At 61.5% G+C, this 17437-nt stretch overlaps 1 long non-coding RNA gene across 4 annotated transcripts; it reads left to right on the plus strand.

The window, feature by feature from the left end:
* The first annotated feature begins 349 nt into the window (after positions 1-349).
* On the plus strand, positions 350-10275 carry LOC109489859. 4 transcript variants are annotated; one of them, XR_004626627.1, is made up of 3 exons: positions 350-5269; positions 6908-9101; positions 10098-10275. It is a non-coding gene; the product is annotated as an uncharacterized LOC109489859 (long non-coding RNA). The 4 variants fall into 4 exon arrangements; XR_004626628.1 differs by lacking the exon at positions 10098-10275 and having other exon boundaries at positions 6908-7130; positions 7424-9970; XR_004626629.1 differs by lacking the exon at positions 10098-10275 and having other exon boundaries at positions 350-1428; positions 1549-5269; positions 6908-9970.
* Positions 10276-17437: the final 7162 nt, after the last annotated feature.

Raw genomic sequence — 17437 nt, forward strand, 5'->3', positions numbered from 1 at the left:
CATAGGAGTTTGGGGACAGGGGGCTCAGTCTGCCTAGAACACCTAGGTGTGAAAGGCGCCCCCAGAAACATGTTGACAAATCAGCGTGGACTTTGGATCCTAATTCAAACATACACACGGCCGAGGAATTTCAGAAACATTGGGAAATTCGAGCGGTGTCCATCAGACGACAGTGGGGGCTGGGCACCTGGCCTCCCTGCGTCTCCCGCCATGCCAGCAGACACTGGCGGTCCCTTCCCCTTCCCAGCGGCTCGGACTCAGACTTGAAGTGCCCACCACTGACCCTGAGGGACAATGGCACCCGGGGCTCAGCTTCTCATCTCGGCTGCTGGGAGGTAAGGCTCACGGTTCCTGGCACGGAGGTGGCCCTCGCCGACTGTAGCAGAGACCGCGTGCATGGGCCGTGTGTGTGCAGCTCTGGTGGCCACCCTCCCGTCCCCTGGTTGGCTGGGTCCACTGGCCCCAGGCAGGCGCCATCTGCGCGGTGTGGCCTGGAACGGGAAGGAACCTGCGAGGTTTGTGCTAATGGGCCGGAGGTCCACGTTTAGGGCAGCATCTCAGAATCCTAGGGCTGGTCCTTCACTGCAGCTAGAACCTCATCCAGTGTCCTCCTCCAGCTCCAGCGGACCGTCCCTCGGGGGGGGGGTGCAGCCCTTCTCGACCCCGGGGTCCAGACGAGGACCGGGGCAGAGACATGACGAGTCCAAAGGGTCTCCTTCGCGCGAGACTGATGTCGGCTGTCTGGACCTCCAAGGACTGGCCTGAGAAGCGTGTGGGATCCTCTTCCCTGAGGGCGAGAGGACGGGCGCTGTTGGGATGCAGGGAGAGGCCTCACACGCGTGCACATACGTGTATGGGTTTGTGTGCGTGCGTGCACACGAGTATATGCAGGTGCCTGTGTGGGCACGTGTGTGCCCAGACGTGTGCTCACAGGTGTCCCGGGGAGAGAGGAGACCGGGCAGGGCTCCACTCCAGCCCCGAAACTTTGCTTCCTTGTAGCACTGCCAGTGAGGGCTTGGCTCTGGCGCTGGGCTCAGCGTGAGACCCTCTGGTCCTTCTCACCCCATCCTTTCCCGTGGCCAGTGGGACAGACTCCCCGGGGATGCGTAATGCACAGGATGGCTGCACCAAGCTCTTAGCCACCGAGGCTCCCTGCCACCGTCCCTCCCCCAGAGGCCCCCCGGTGAGTCCCTGGCCAGCCAAGAATCCTGCCATGACTATTTAGGCCAAGACCTGTGTTGCCCAAGGTGTGTGCCCTGAATACTCATTCCTGGGGGAGACTCCCCAGACACAGCTTTGGGACAGGTGGGACAGGTTAACATCCCGCCATCCCCCAGCAGCATTACTCTCCACTCTGACCCCAGCCGTGAGCGGGCTGGGCTCTAGCAAAGAAGATGAATTCCAGACACTGCCGTGCAGCCCGGGAAGGTAAGCCAGGCTCGCGAAGACGGAGTGGTTTGCAAATCAAGTCGATGAATTCATTTATTGATCCAACAACTGCCTTTTACTTTCCCTCCCATCAAAGATCCTTCCCTTTCTTTGTCCTAGAAGGTCTGCTGGGGTCTCTGGGGACAAGTGAGTTCCACTCTGCCCCTCGCTCACCTGGGACTCGCTCCCCTGGCCTCGGCCGGAGCTCCTCGCCGGCCTTGCTCTGGCCTGGCTCTGACTGCCCGAAGCCCAGACGTGAGTTCTCTCCCCTCCTCTGCACTGCACGCCTGCCTCCCGGGGCTCCACACCGGACCCCAGCCACCAGCTGTCCCATGTCATCAGCCTGGGCCTCACCTGGGCAGAGTCATAGACCACTCTCAGTGGCGGTCACCGGCTGGTCCCCCACACACAGTGGTGCTCGGTCCTTCCCGATTCCTTCATTTATTCACAGTTGTGCTCATCGGACAAGGTAAGATTGAAGGTGTTCTTGGTGAGAGAGGAAGGGTCCTCACTGGCCCGGAGGCTGGGGCCCGGCTTGGGGCATGTCAGGCGCTCACTGGCCACGTGACATGCGACACTTCTAGCCCCCTCTGACCCAAGCGTCCCCTCCCTCAAATGGGATAATTGTAAAATATCTGGGGGAAGAAAGAGTCCTCGAGAATGCGTTGAAGGCCAGAGCAGGCATGAGGACAGCGATTAGCAAAACCGAAAAGCATGCAGCGAGTAGCAGACGCTCTGTGACGCGGCCTCCGCGGACGAGAGCACGCGCCTCCCTCGGTGCATCAGAACGGAAGCCATTGCGCGGGCCCGCCATCCCATGTCCGTCCCCAAGAGAATCATAGCAGCACCTCGCACAGATCTTGGTGCCCCCGCATTCACGGCAGTGGAAAGGTGGACACGCCCCGGGGTCCAGGGATGGGTGATGGACCGATGACACATTCACCTGCCGTGTGTGAAGTTCGTGAGTCCGCCCACGGAAGGACCCGAACCCCCCCGCTCAGGGTCATTCCTGAAGCGGCTTCACGGAGGCTGCCGGCGAATCCGGATGCGCGTGCGGGACGGGGTGGGCGCTGGGGAAGGCACCCGGGAGAAATCAAGTCCTGTGCAAAGTGATTCCTCTCACACACTTTGAGCAGGCCCAGGAGACAGGCTGACACGTGAACAGCTCGGTTCCCAGGAGGCCTGTCCTCTTTTACAAGGACCTTTTCCCCCTGAAGCGTGGACGTCACCCCAAAAAGTGATATGAGCAGCCATCATCTTCCTCGTCCACGGGCTCAGCAAACACTAGGCTGTGTGCTGCCTGACTCTGCACCCAGCACCCACCACGGGCCTCCCTATCCCGGGTCACAAGGCGCAGAACAGAAGTCATTGGAGGACAGGATCCTCTGGGCACCACTGAGCCTGTGCATGGGGCCGGTCCGCTCAGGGCACCTGGCATCACCATCACTCACTCTCGGGGTCCCCTAGTCCCCGGATGCCTCTTCGTTCTGGTGAGTGGTTTGTTTCGTGGCCGCCGTGGGTCCCTGCCCAGCCTGCTGCGGGAGCGCTTCACGCCCACGATTCCGGAGTGCTGTGATGTGCAGGACGGGAGCCCAGCACCCCGATCTGTAAGAGCCCGTGAGGGGACAGTATGGGCTCGGCGCAGCAAACTCCTCAGGCTGTCGGGGGCGAGGCAAGGAGACAAAGGGTCTCGCCCACCAGAAGCAGACACCCCCTTGAGCAGCACCAGCACTGGCTGGCTGTCCCTACGAGGGTGGCCAAGATGCGGGGTGACGTGGGAGCCTGGTCAGGGCGTGACCCCCATCTGGCAGTGGGGGGGACTGCTCCCACTGTGCCAGGAAGTGTCCCTTTAGCCGGGGGAGGGGGAGAGGGAGAACCTCAAGCAGGGCACAGCCCCCACCCAGGAGAGATGGCAGAGGTGGGCTGGACCAGGCCTGCACACAGACAGGACATCCCACGTATCCTGTGCGCCCCCCACACTTACCACCCGATGTACCCACTAATTCCCCAGACATAGAATTCGATTGGTCCCCCACTGACTGATGAATCATCTGCCTCCGAGTGGGTGTCCATTCCCAGCCCATTTGGCTTTTGCAGGACAGTGTTGGAGAAGAGAGTCAGGAACCTAGCACTGTGTCTTCTAGAAGCTTCTGGCAGAACAGTGGAAGTTCTTTGAGTTGGGCCGGGCTGTCTGCACCAGGAGAAAGATTGGCTCCAGTGGCTGGAATAAGAGTGTGAGGCACAGGTCCTTGGAGCAAAAACTCCCCAAGTCGGGGAGGCACAGGGGGGCAAGGGGCCCAGGGCGCCCCAGAGAGGGTGTGCCTGCATCCTGGGACTCTGCGCTGTGGGCAGAGGTCAAGGTGCTCACCTAGAGAGGGTTGGACTTGGCAGAGGCAGCATCCCTGCGTGTGCGAGTCCCCGGTGAGGGCGAGGGCACGAGTTTGCTGGTCTCAGGGCAGAGCGGCAAAGCTGAGCCTGGGGACCCAGCAGCCTCGTGGTTCAGGCCCTGACACCTCCATGCTTCCCCCCAGGGCCAGGCTGCACAGCGAGAGCTCTGGCTGGGGTGAAGAGCAGGAGAAGGGCTTCCAGGACATACCCCCCTCGGCCCAGACCCTGACCTGTAGCTCTCTGGAAACTCTGAGGCCCACAGCCCCTTGTCACTGGGGACTTGGGCCGCTTGCACTGCAGGGTGGATGCTGCCAGCTTCTCGCCTGGACGTGTGAGCATGTCCACTGGAGTTGCTAAGGCCAGCCTGGGAGCGGGATTTCTGGACTGCCCCTTGCAGATCTTTGCTACTACACACAGTCTCCTGCACCTCCTCCCCAGTGTGGGGGAGCCCCGGTTCCAGCCATGCTCTTCTCTTAACCTTTGTCCAACTCACCCAACATCCCTGTCTCCCTGCAGGCACTAAGCGGCTGTCACACGGGGGGCAGGGTGTGTCGCTTGTCCCATATCCGTCCCGGCTCACTCAAGAAAGGAGGTGACCAGCTCCTGGGAGAGGGGGAGGGATCGGGGCAGGCACACGTGTCACAGCCCACGGGGAAGCCAGTGAGGCTCCATAGGGAGGGAAAGCAGGGTGGCCAAGGGCTTCTCGAAGGGAGAGGCCTCGTGGAGAAGCCCAGCAGAGAGGATCGTGTCTGTCAGGGCAGCAGTGGGGGATTGCAGAGTGTGTTAGCTCCTGTGCTGACACCGGGGACTTTCCCTCGGAACCTTATGGAGGCAGTATCCGTGCCCAGCTAGATTTCAAGCAGGCATGCTGTGGGGGTGGAGCGCAGAATTTTTACTTGGAAAAGATCTCGTGGTACCTTTCCAAGCCCAGCCAGTTGCATCCTGGAACCCATTTGCCACGGGCAAAGCCGCTCCAGCCGACCTTGTCCCCAGAGGCGGTGCGGACGGGCAGCAGCTCATTTTGGCGGCCGTTGGTCAAGTGGGTCAGACACAGGACGAGGCCGCTCCAGCCCACAGTCATGTTCAAATGCAGCACGCTCAGATCCAGCCACGGTGAGCGCCAGGGCTGACAGATTCCCACCGCCACTCCCTCCGTATCACAGGGGACGCGGCAAGTGTGCGCAGGCCACGTGGAACCGGATGGCTGGGACGTGCGTGGCAGGAGCCTTTCCTGGACGAGGCTGCTCATGGCAGAGGATTGGCCAAAGCCCATCCCTGTGTGTCTCCAGCGGCCGAGAGAAGCTCGGGAGGAAGGCACCCTGGGCGCCACGCTCTGGGATTTCCGGGCCGGGGAGTAGCAGCAGCATCGCGTGTCCCGAGCCTGTCCGTCCTGGGCAGGGACAGGTCATTCTCCCTGGAAGGAAGTCGCCACGTGCCGCCCGCACTTGCAGGGGTGAGGGCCAAGCAGCTATGGACAGTATTCGGGTTTCTTCTGCAACTGTGTCTCTTTTCCCCATGTGTTGATTGGTTCTGTCATTTCTTGGGTCAGTGTGGCCTCATGCATATTTATTTTCTGCTTTGAGATATAACCAGATACTGCTCGGCTACAGGCAGCGTCCTCGAAGCGAGAGCCAGGGCAAGGCTCGCTGTCGGGGGACAGGTCTCCGGGCTGACGCCACCCCCAGCCCCCACAGCTACGGTTCACACGGCCCCCAGCCCCTCCGCAGCATCCCTCTCGCTTCCACCATGAAGGGGGGTTTTCCTTCTGTCCCTGCCCCGCAGCCCCAACACTCCAAGCCTCTCCCAGAAATGCCCTCTCCCTGGCTCACCCTCCCGGCCAGGACCCGGCCCCGGAGCCCCCGTGTGGAGCTCTCTGGGACCCTCCAGGCCCGCAGCAGCTGCTCGGTGAAATGCGTTTGGCTACGTGCACAAGGGGCAGCGCGCATGTGTCAGAAATTCTGGGAACAAATGCCCTTCACAGTTCTTTAAAAATGCAAAGCCTGTGTTGGGGAAGGCGGTGCCAGCGAACACCGTCTCTGTGCTTGCTTTGAAGCATGTAGGTCAGTATTTCCATTTCAAAAAGGCAGCCGCCAGTTGCTGTATTTATTAAGTGGGGCGTGGAGAGCAGGTCGCAGGCCCTGACCACGGCCAGCAAGGGGAGAGGTGCTCCCTTTGGAAGCACAAGGAACACTAGGCCCCAATTAGCAAGAGCAGCCGGGAAGTCTCTGCAAACAGGAGGGAGATGGACAGGCCAGGCTCCAGCCTAGGAAAGCGCCGGTGGCGGGGGGCGGGGAGGCAGGGGCGGGGCCGGGACAGCAGATCCTGCTCATGGGCACCGGAACGCGCCAGGCAGGGGCCGTAGCAGGGTTTCAAGTTGCTTACGGCCTTCCTGATTTGAGAGTAATGCACAACCCTGGTAGAATTTAAAAATACACACACGCGACAGAGACGAGAATGAGCTTGTAATCTCACCCAGCAGAGATCACAGGTGTGGCCACCGTGGACCGAGGGTGCATGAGCCATGCCAGGTGCCCATGCCCCATCTCCGGGCCCTCCCCAAACTGTGCAAGGTTTCCTTAACCTCCCTGGCCTTAAGGAACCAGTGCGGAGACTCAGAGCGAGGCTGGGGAGGCAACCCGGTTGCAATCGGGCGTCCGGGAAGGAGTGCGGAGGGCTGGATCGCAGCCCACGGCTGCAGACCTTCACCACCTCGGCCCAGGAGGCCTTCCGGGGTGGCTGCATCTGAGCTTGGTGCACCTGGTCTGGTCCCTTCCCTGCCGTGTGTGCGTGCGTGTGCATACCTGTGCGTGTGCATACCTGTGTGCACGTGTACACTTGTGTGCAAGTGTGTGCACACAGAAGTGTGCACATGTACATGTGAGTGCAAGTGTGTGTGCACGTGTGGAGCTGAGGTCACGCTGCACATTTTTCATCGCGGCTGTAATATCCTAACGTCCTGCATGTTCCTGAAGAACACAGCGCTGGCGAGGGGTTCTGGTTGTGACCCCCTCCGGCAGCCTCCTCTGGCCTGGGGCCAGCACTCGCTGCGATTCCACACACTCTGAGACTTCCCAGCCGTCTCCCTGACCAGGTGCAGGTGCTCTCGGTGAGTCCGTGATGTGGTGGAGAGATGAGGCCGGCCTGTTCCAGGGACCCCCCCAGACCTCGTGCACCAGGAAGCAAACAGGGAAATGCTTCGGGAAGGGGCGCACGGCTTCCGCCTCCGAGCCCCGCTTCCCGGAGTGTCGGTGCACCTGCCGTTGGCCCTGAGGCAGCAGCGCTGGACCTGGGACCCGCGGGCACTGTGAGAGCAGGTGAGGCTGCAGGGAGGGCCCCTGGGCGGAGAGAAGCACTCTCTTCTCAGCGTGCAGACAGGGGCTTCTTTGAGGGTCTCCAGAAAGGACACGCAACCACCGTCAGATCAGGCAGGGCTGCAGCATGACGTCTAACCGCCTCCAAGACTAGGAAGACGTCGCTGCCCACCAGCCCTGGTTCCCCAGGCAGAGGGGTCCCCACGCGGCGCCCAGGGGAGGGCTGGCTCTGTCCCGGGAGCGGGGGTGGCAGGGAGGAACAGGAGGCCCTCGCCAGCCCTCCCTCCTGGCCTCAGGGAGCCCCCCGCCCAGGGACGAAGGGGCCACCAGACTGCAGCGTCCTGGGGGCAGGGCTTCACGGAGCAGGTGAGCTCTCCCCGGGTGAGGACGGAGGGTCTGCGGTTCTGACTCCCCTGCCCATCGGTGTCCTGACGTCCACAACAGGCAAGGTGGTTTCCGAGATGCTCCTGGCTCTGACCAGGAGGCCAGGGCCACTGCCGCCCCTGACTTCACCCCCCCTTGCCAGGCCACGTTGGGGTGTGGCGGGAAGTGGGTGGAGGGCTCCCAGCTGAGCCTGAGTCAGAGACGAGGGCAGAGGACTGGGAAGACCAAGAAAGGCTGGTGTTGGGGTCCCGGGAGGGGTGGAGGGCCGAGGGGGTGGGCAGGGAGCGGGCCTGGGTCCCCCGTGCCAGGGCCCCAGCCTGGGCACGTGTAAGGCCTTCTCTCTGCCCCTGGGGTCTCCTGCCTCTTCTTCACGGTGGAAGCCGTCATGCCTCCCCCACGCGTCTCCAGGGCCTTCTGCGAGAACGAGACGAGATGATGGATGTGTAAGTGCTTTTGTGAGCCGTCAAGCACCACACCAACGTGAGCTAATATTACTATTATTGCTGTAATTATTGTTATTCCAAGTGCGCAAAGATGACGGATGGCCTGCCGGGAGAGTCCAATCCGCCACCAAGAAATCCTCATACTTCAGCACCAAAATGCTTTGAAATCCACGGAGGAAAGAGGCTTATAACCAAAGGCATTTGATTATCGTTGTATTTGAGTGAACGTGCATAAGACCTAACTTCATATGGGAGAAAGTCATCCACAAAAATTAAGTCAGGATTTCCCCCGTCCCTGCCGTATTCAGACTCGGGGCTCAAGAGATAGAAGTGTGGAATGCAACCAGAAAGAGGCTTTCTGCAGCCAGCAAACCACCTTTCCCCCCTAATAGGATCGAGCTTAGGAGAAGGGAACTGTGAATTATCACTAATGCCCTTCCAAGCCCAGCTCCCAGGGGCTGCTCATGGCCCGGGGACCGCGGGGACCTGCAGCCACACTTGGCCGGGTCTGAGCTAAGGGCCAGGCTGTGGGTTGGGCCCCGGGACGCCCACCACCCATCTCAGAGCCCGAGCTGAATGCTCTCTCCCTGCCGTGCCTCCAGCCCAGCCACGCAGTGAAGCCTCAGATGGGAATCTGGGGCCACAAGACCCCTCTCTGGCCTGGGACAGGTGCTCACGAACATCGCACACCTCTGGACAGTTGAACCGAACCGGTTCTGGGGATCAGGCAGCTACCGTGGAGACAGTGCCACCCTACATTCCAACAGCACTCTCGCCATCCCCCATGACCCCAAAGCCCCAGCCCCAAAGGCCCCAGAGCAGGGCTCTGTCCTTCCCCGGTACCCAACCACATGCCCAAACATCCGGGTCCCTGATGCCTCGGGGAAGCTCCATGCGGACAGGTCACTGCAGGGTTAGACGAGCAGAGGCACGGTGACCGGCCAGTGCAGGGCACAGGGGCTGAGGGCCATTCCTGGTCCGCCCCCCAGATGTCCACTGGGAAGGCCAGCCCACCCCTCAGTCCCCACTGCAGCTGTCCCCCTCGGGTCTGCTGGCGCCGTGGGGCTCCTGGATCGCAGGAAGGCGAGCAGCCATGCAGAGCTCTACCCAACCACACCTGAACCGCAGCCCCAGCCCTGGACTCGGGGTGAGCAGACTGGCTTCTGAGCTCCCACTGCTGCCCAGACTTCTCTGGGCCTTATTGGAGGGGCCAGCCTCCTGACTCGTCAGCTGTACGAGCCTGCACGTGGAAAGCCCCTAAGCTGTCGGGACAAGACAGACGTCCACTCGGCCCCCAAGAGGCTCACCCCAGAGCAGTGTTGGCAACAGATCCCCCAAGCTGGGGGCTTGAAACAACGGGAATTTATTATCTCCTAATTGTGGAAGACACAAGCCTGAAATCACGGTGTCGCAGGGCCAAGCTCCCTCTAGAGCTCTAGGGGAGGGTCCTTCCTGCCTCTCCCAGCTCCTGGTGGCCCCGGTGTCCCTGGGCTGTAGCCGTACCTTCCAGCCTCTGCTCCCTCTGCCCATGGCTTCTATCCTGGGCCAAATGTCCCTCTGTCTCTCTCTTATAAGGGCCCTTGTGCTAACACCGAGGCCTCCTGGATAATCCAGGATACCCTCCCCATCTCCACAGCCTCAGTCACACCTCAAAGGGCCCGTTTCCACTCGCGTGGCAATTACAGGCTCCGGGGATTGGGACCCACTATGGGCGGGCGTCGCGGGCAGGCTGGGCTGACCCCACCAGTGTTGAGTCCTAAAGCGGAAACGCAAGCCCCTGACAGAGCCCCAGTGCATATTTCTCTGCAACCATTTTTCAATTTAATTGGTTTGAAATGGATTTGGCTGGAAGGGACGTCCCAGGTAATAAATTGATTTAATAACCCCTCACCATGAGAGTATCACACACTGGCTTCTGGGCCGACACACATCTGTTACTCGGCAGCTCCCCGCGAGCCTGTGCAGGGGGCAGGGGGCAGTGCGTCCCACCTGATGGACGAGCCCCCTGAGCAGCGGGTGAGGACTCGTCCCTGGGCTGGTGAATGGCAGACCCCACTGGGACCCAGCAGCCCGCCCCCAGGCAAGCATCCTCCCCAAGGACCCACCGTCCTCTCCTGACTGTGTGGATTTGATTTCTTTCCAGTGACGCCCCACGGGAGCCTTAACAGAGGGCACCACGGCTCCCGCGACAAAAGTGCCTGAACACCCGGCAGGACCCGCCCAGGAAGGGGCCACCCGTCAGCCCCAGGCCGGATCTCTAGCGCACTGGCCAATCCACAGTGTCCACCTTCAACCCAGACCACTGCGGCTGGGGATACAGTGCCCTCGGGACATGTCCTCTTGAGGGGCCAGGGGCCAGCCCGCGGCTCCTGGCACCCCAGCCCGCAGGCCAGCTGGGGGCCACTGCCCTCCCCGGAATCGGCCAGGGCTCCCGCCCCTGCACTCTGATGGACCCGGCCCCCGGATCAACTTAGGGGGAGGCTTGATTCTCCCGCAGCGAGGAGGGTCCGTGGATTTGGACTGGAGGCAGCGTTGTTGGGGACACACCTCGGAGATGCTGTAATTTCCCTGCTGAGGGGTAGAAAGTGCACCCCGGAAGAGGCCGTTGGAAAGGGGAGATTAGAAGCGACTCCAGCCCCTCTTCTGTTCCTGGGAGGGTCTCCTGGCCCCGAGCGAGGGGCCGCGGCAGAAAGACCACAGGCAGCCTCCGCTCGCTTCCAGGGGGCCGTGACCCAGGACTGGGGACAGCACGGGTGTCTGCTGCTCAGGGGGAGGCTGCCGGTGCGGCTGGAGGTGCTCTCTGGGTGACGCGTGTCACAGAGTCGAAGACAGTGGGACCCTTTGACCTGTCTCTCTGGTGACCTCAATTGTCACATGCTGACGATTCAAGGACCTGATGGGTCCCCCAGAGAAGGAGGTGGCCCTTGGTGTGACAGGATCTAAAGGCCAGTCCGCGGGAGGGTCTCCGTGAACGAGGAGGGCAGTGCTGTTCCCTCTGTAGGCCCAGTGTTGTTGGGGAAGGGCGGCTGCCGAGAAAGGCAGGGACACGCGGTGTTGTTTCAGGGAATTTGTCACACAAATAACACCGTTTAATGAGCACACGACTCACAGAGCAACAGACGTGGGCCGCGTTCCTGCCGCTCGAGTGCATGCTCGAGCAGCAAGGCCCCACTGCTCCGGAGCACAGAGGAGCAAGCGAATTCCTACCCGAGCCGTTAGCCGCCATCGCTCCCCACCGTCCCGGCCCCAGAACCAGCCCTTCCCACCGGGCACCACCAGGACGTGGCTGCGGGGGGTGCGAGCTGGCCTAGCCACGCCAGGCAGGGTCCTGGGGGTGCAGAGGGCGATTCCTGGGGGACAGCTCTGCAAATCAGTGCACAGAGGATGCATGTGGGAGCCCAGCGGTCGGCAGAGCTGGCTTCTCCCTCCTAGTAGCCGCTTCTTAGAGAATCACTTATGCTTTCCTTTCCCAGCACAGACGTCAGGCCATGCTTCCTAAACGCTGTTTGCCTCCCTCTGACCAAGGGCACGTGTGCTGCTGAGCCTGGGAGCCGGGGGCGGGGTGGGGGGAGGACACAGAGTCACACGCCCCTCCTCGCAGCCCCCGGCCACCCTCAGATCTGACCTCCAGTTCCTAAGCTTCGTGCCGGTGTCACCCCAGCTGGCTCCCCCTGGAGCTCCACCAGCCTTCCAGGTTGGGGAATCCAGGCCTGGCCCTGGGGACGCCTAGCAGGAGCGTGCTGACGTCTGCCGGGTGGCAGGTGCACTCTCAGGAGGCCCGCAGGCATGCCAGCTGGCATCTTACGCTCTTTGTCCCCATGAGCTCCGTGCGAAGAAGAACCCCGTCATCCCCACTCGTGCTCCAACCCCCCGCCCCTGACCTCAACCAGCCCTTCCCAGTCCAGGCCATCAGCCAGCGCGTGATCCTGTCCTAAGTACGCGGCGAGGCGCTGGGCTCTCCTGCTCCTGGTTAGCCTTGCACCCGGCACCAAAGAGTTAAGCCCGCTGGGCCCATGGCAGCTCCCCTGAGCTCCGTTTTCCGGCTCCTTCGTGACGCCTGGGCAAAGGCACCTTCTTCCTCCTTCCCCTCCCTGTGCGGCTGTGCTGGAGACCCCTGGCTGCGCGGCTCTGCTCCGAGCGGAGCTCGGGACTGCACTGATTTTCTCCCCACCTGGCGTGCTCGCATAAAATCTCTCTTGCTGTTTTTCACATGTGCTTGGCGCACATTTTTTCTTCTCTAACAGATGCCCGGGGTGTTTCCATCTTTCAGCTATTCCCAATGGTGCTTCTCGGAGCATTGCTGTATGGATTTTGTGCGGACACTTTGTTTTCATTTCTCTTAGGTGGAATGGCTGGGCCATGTGGCTCAACTTCAAATTTAGCCGGGAGTCCCGGGCTTGGGCAACTCCGGGCCCTGCCCACACTTGCATCTTGAGGGGGGTGGGGGATGACCCCCTCCACTGTGCCCCGCGGGCTTCTCCCTGGGACTGGAACCCAAGCCACCTTGGAAACAAGCAGAGGCAGGGACTCACAGGTGGCTGTCTGGCCCCAGCTCCTCTCAAACCTGTGTGCAGACCCTTCCAGGGCTCCTGCCTGCACCTGCCCCAACTCTGGGCAAGGTGGCCGGCGTGAGCTGGAGACCTCTGACCCACCGCGGTGTGCCCTGGACCCCGGGGCAAGACTCACCAACAGGACAGGAAACAGGCACGCTCCAGCATCCACCCTGGGCCTTCACACAGAGGCTGCATGGGGAAGTAAGCACAAAGCAGGAAAGGAGCATCCCCTGAGCTGTCGGAGCCTCCCCGGGCAGCCGGCTCCAACCACAGACTTACTCCCTCCCGGTCAGGGGCTGGGAGCCCCGGGCAGGGTGCGGGCAGGGCGGTTGCCTCGGATCTGCAGGTGCCGCCTGTCCTCCTGCGGTGACCTCACGAGGCCTTCCCCTGCGTGTGTGTGATTCTGCGGTCTCGCTTTGTGTCCCAGGTTCCTTTTCTGATAAGGACACCTGTCGGGTTGGATTCGGGCAGGCTCTGAGGACCTCATTTGGACATAATTACCTCTTCTTTTTTCAAAGATTTTATTTATTCATTTGAGAGAGAGAGAGACAGAGAGAGCACAAGCAGGGGGAGCAGCAGAGGGGGAAGCAGGCTTCCCGCTGAGCAGGGAGCCCCATGTGGGGCTGCATCCCCGGACCCCAGGATCACGACCTGAGCCGAAGGCAGAGGCTCCACTGATGGAGCCCCCCAGGCGCCCGGACTTAATTACCTCTTTAAAGGCTTTCCCTCCCCATGTGGTGACAGCTGAGGTCCTGGGTGTTAGGACTTCAAGATGTGGATTTTCGGGGGACAAAATTCAGCCCATACATAAACCAAGCCCCCAAGTGGCTCCGGGCCGTTAACTCGGGAAGGGCCGCGCTCCTGAGAAGGAAGAGGATGCTGGAAGAGACCTGTGGAGGCACAGCAGGAGGGACGGAGGTCAGGAGGGGGAGAAGAAAGGCCGAATGCCGCCCGGGGGGCACGCGCACCTGGCTTCGGGCCCCCTGGTGGGAGGGGGGCTTCAATGCCAGACTGCAGGCGTTTCTAGATCCAGGATGTGAGAGAATAGCACTCGCTGCCGGCAGCCCCTCCCTTTTTGTCCAATTAAGGGCTGTGAGCAAACAGAGGGCTTCCCTCCATCATTCAGCCCCAGCCCCTCCTTTGTCACTGTAATTAAAGTTAGGGCTAGCCAGGCTTAAACAGTTGCCATTATTAGCACTAAATCAAGCACCCGTTTTAAGATATAGGCCCCTTGAAAGTGATGAACGGCAAGACCGAGAAATAAATATTTGGAAAGGGCAGGGAAGCCATGAAATGGTACATGGCTTCATCCCCGTGGATTCGGGCACCGTCCCTGACCTCTGATCCATGTCAGCTCAGCAGAGCCTGCGCTCCAGGCGGAGGCCCTGGCAGAGGGAGACCAGGGTCAGAGGGTGCAGGGGTCAGAGGGTGCAGGAGGGCAGAGGGTGTGTGTGGGGGGGTCAGAGGGTACGGGGTCAGAGGGTGCAGGGGTCAGAGGGCTCAGGGGCACAGGGGGCACAGGGGGCCAAGCGGGTAGATGGTGCAGGGAACAGGCAGGCCTGGGGCGTGCCCTGCTGCAGAGAGCAGGGAGGAAGGCAGGCCTGGAGACAATTTCCTGAGTTGAGAAGGCTCATGTCCTCAGACACCGCTGCTCTGGGTTTTACTTGGTTTTTTCTTTTCGGGGGGAGGAAGTCAGAGACCCTTCTTAGCATCCTCTGAAGGTGGGCTCCTACATTCCACCAGCACCCGCATGAACAGATAGTGGGTGATGAACACCTTGCACGTGGCATCTGAGGTCACCCCAGGGTCCGGGCGACTTGCCTGGTGGGTCTGTGTCCACGGGAAACACCAGTAATAAAACACACCCCTTTGGAAATATAAAATAACCTCACAGTGAAGAAACCTGACACCACTTCACAGGGGACCGAGGTCCCCACCAGCCGCGACAAACCGCAGTGGGAGAGTGGACCCCTGACCCATGGGACGGGAAGGGAGACTTCCCTCTGGGGTCTCCTCAAACCCACCACCCATCCAACCCTCCGTCAGACAAATCCCAGCTGTGGGCCCTTCTAGGAAATCCCTGCCCTGGGCTCCCCGGAGGCGTCAAGGTCATCAGCAGGAAGGAAAGGGCGTTCAGCCCCCAGGACAGCTGCAGGTGAGTCCGGGGAGGGACCCTGGGACCCAGCAGGACCTTCGGGAAACGTTGTGTAATCTGCATGTGGTGTGAAGGCCAGTTCACAGGCGCGTTGTGTCCCACTGGGCTTCTCGGTTGTGACACAGGGACCCCAGCCATGCACGGTGGTTGCAGTGAGAGCCGGACAAGGGGCGAGGGGCGCGCAGGGAGTCTCTGTACTGACCCGCGGCTCCTCCGTAAACCTCAAGCTGGTCTGAATCACGCTGATCCGTATATATTTGCAGAGGCCCTGGCCCCGCCCCATCCCTGTGACACTGGCCTCCAGCAGCTCCCCCGAGGACCTTGCCTCTCCTCTTCTTTCCAGATGTGAAACACCGTTCCCAGCACCCCTACATGAGCTCTGCTGTTGGGCTCTAAACAGTCATTGATCGCCCCCAACTTGTCCGAGTTTTTAAACCTAACCTTCAAGTGCAAGCATTCCTTATCTGGTGCAACGCCCGCGTGGGGTCCGCGGACGGCAAAGGCCAGCGTCGGGTTCACCCTGAGCGCTCGGTCCGCGGGTGCAGGTGCTCTGCCCACAGCTCGCGCGTTCCTGAGCACACCGCGGGGGTGCCGCTGCCATCCTTCCCATCCTGTGAACCATGAAACCGAGGCACAGGGCATCGAGAACCAGCTCCAGGTGGAGCCACAGGTGCCCACCAGCCTGCCAGGACTCACGGACCTGCCCGCAAGTCCACCAAGGGGCGGATGGGAGAGGCCGGGTTCTCACCCTCCAGAGGAGATGGGTGGAAGGAACGTGAAGGGACAACAGGTCCAATGGGTGGGCTCTTGGCCGCCCAGCCCTTCTGGACGGGAACCTGGGGCCCAGGGATCAGCGTGCTTAGGGAGCTCCGGGGCGATCCCCAAACCTGCCGACACTGCGGTTTGGTTCCAGGTGGCCGCTGGGGACATTCCTGTCCAGTTCCACTGCCTTAGGTGGACATCGTTCTCCCTTCTCCATCCACACGCCCTCCCCGTGCGCTTGTCCTGCTGCAGGACCCAGTGCGGCCGGCACGGAGCCAGGACCTTTGGGGGCGACGGGTTTGACAGACGTGCTTGCACACTGTCCCTCACAGCATTGTTCTGCTCAGGCTGCAGGGTCGCCTGCCCCGAGACAATGGCCGGCAGCCCCATCTCTCTGTTCCCACGTCTGCCAGACGTCGGGCACAGCAGCCACAAGCGGGGCATCTAGAGGCCAGGGGGAGCGAGCTGTGATGACCTCGCAGGACAAAGCCCTCCTCGGAGCCCTCCTTGCCCTCTGCCCCTCGGACCTGTCCTGTGCGCTCACCCCACAGCACAGGACGGAAGCCCAGCCGAGAGGGTACGGCCCGGCTTGGAGACCTGGGGAGCCAGGGTCTGCTGGACACAGAGGACAGCACCCTTTGTCCAAAGCTCCCAGCCATGTTCACTGGACACAGAAGTGAAGGGGCCACTGTCTGTGTCTCGCTGTCCTCTCTCTTCCCTCTGCCAGGCTGCTCGTCACTGACCCGGGGAGGGCCACAGTCGAGGCCGCCAGCCCCGCTGCCCAGAGTGCAGCTTCCCTGGGCCAGGGAGGCAGATGGGGTCCGTGCCCCGCGGCTGCTGTGACGAGTCGGCACAACGGCAGAGACCTCTTCTCCCAGTCCGGCAGCCACAAGTCCCAGGACAAGGTGCTGGCGGGGCTGGCGCTTCGCAGAGGCCTTGGGGAGGGTCTGTTCCTTGCCCCTTCTGGCTTCCAGCTTGTAGACCCATGCGGCCAGTTTCTGCCTGTCCTCCGTGGCCTCTTCCCCATGCGTGTCCGCGGTCTTCGCAGGTCAGACTCCCCGTGAGTCCCTCTTGCGTACGGGCCCTGTCACGCTGGATTCGGGCCACGCTCTTCCAGTGTGGCCTCCCCCTAACTACTCGCACCTGCAGTGGCCCTGCTCCGAGCAAGGTCGCATCCCGGGGTTCCGGGGGCCGGGACAGGGTGTAAGGCCTCAGGGCACTGGGGGCCAAGGTCGAGCCTCCTGCTGCAGGACTGTGTCCCAGCCCCTTGTCAAATGACTCTTGTCTTCGCTTCCCACCCCCTCGGCGACACAGCAAGGGCTGACGTTACTGTCCTTTGTTAACGTCCTTCAGCCCTTCTGTGGCTCCTGTGGCTGCCGCTCTCCTGCAGTCAGGGGAGGGGACAGCCCTGCTCCCAGGAGCCAGGCACCCTGCCCCCTCACCCTTCCGGCGCACACCCCGTCCACCCCACGCGAGCCTGTCCTTGTCCCTAGGCCCTCCCAACGACGCGACACGGCCAGTCAAGCCTGCGAGGCCCCATCTCTGTGCTCGGTGGAGGGTATTTTCAGCAGAGCAAAAAAAATACCTTTGTGGGAAGGAATTTTTGAGAGCCCCAGGAAAAATAATAATTGCACAGTGCATCTGTTGCGAAGTCTATTTTTGGAGAACTTTTCTGGTGCTGTTAATCCCACCTTAACTAGAGATTGTAAAAAGTGATGCCTATTTGCTCCTACAAAGCGAAAACGCTAGCACGTTCCACTGTGATGATCTATTCAGGGGGAGAAGAAACCGGGGTCAGGTGCGCTCGGTCGCTGTTACCCACGGCTTGGCAGAGGGAGACCATTCAGTCCCGGAATGGGGAGCCGGAGAGCGGCATTAGGACATGCCAAGGGTGACAGACGCCTTCATCCAAGCACTGAAGACAGCCAGCGGGGAGCAGTGGCATCTGTGGGGCCGGGAAGGGAGGGGTGTGTGAGTGTGGGGGGCCCAGCAGGGAGAACCTGCAGCCAGGTG

This window comes from Ailuropoda melanoleuca, chromosome 7 (genome assembly GCF_002007445.2).
Source record: "Ailuropoda melanoleuca isolate Jingjing chromosome 7, ASM200744v2, whole genome shotgun sequence".
NCBI classification, from domain to species: domain Eukaryota; kingdom Metazoa; phylum Chordata; class Mammalia; order Carnivora; family Ursidae; genus Ailuropoda; species Ailuropoda melanoleuca.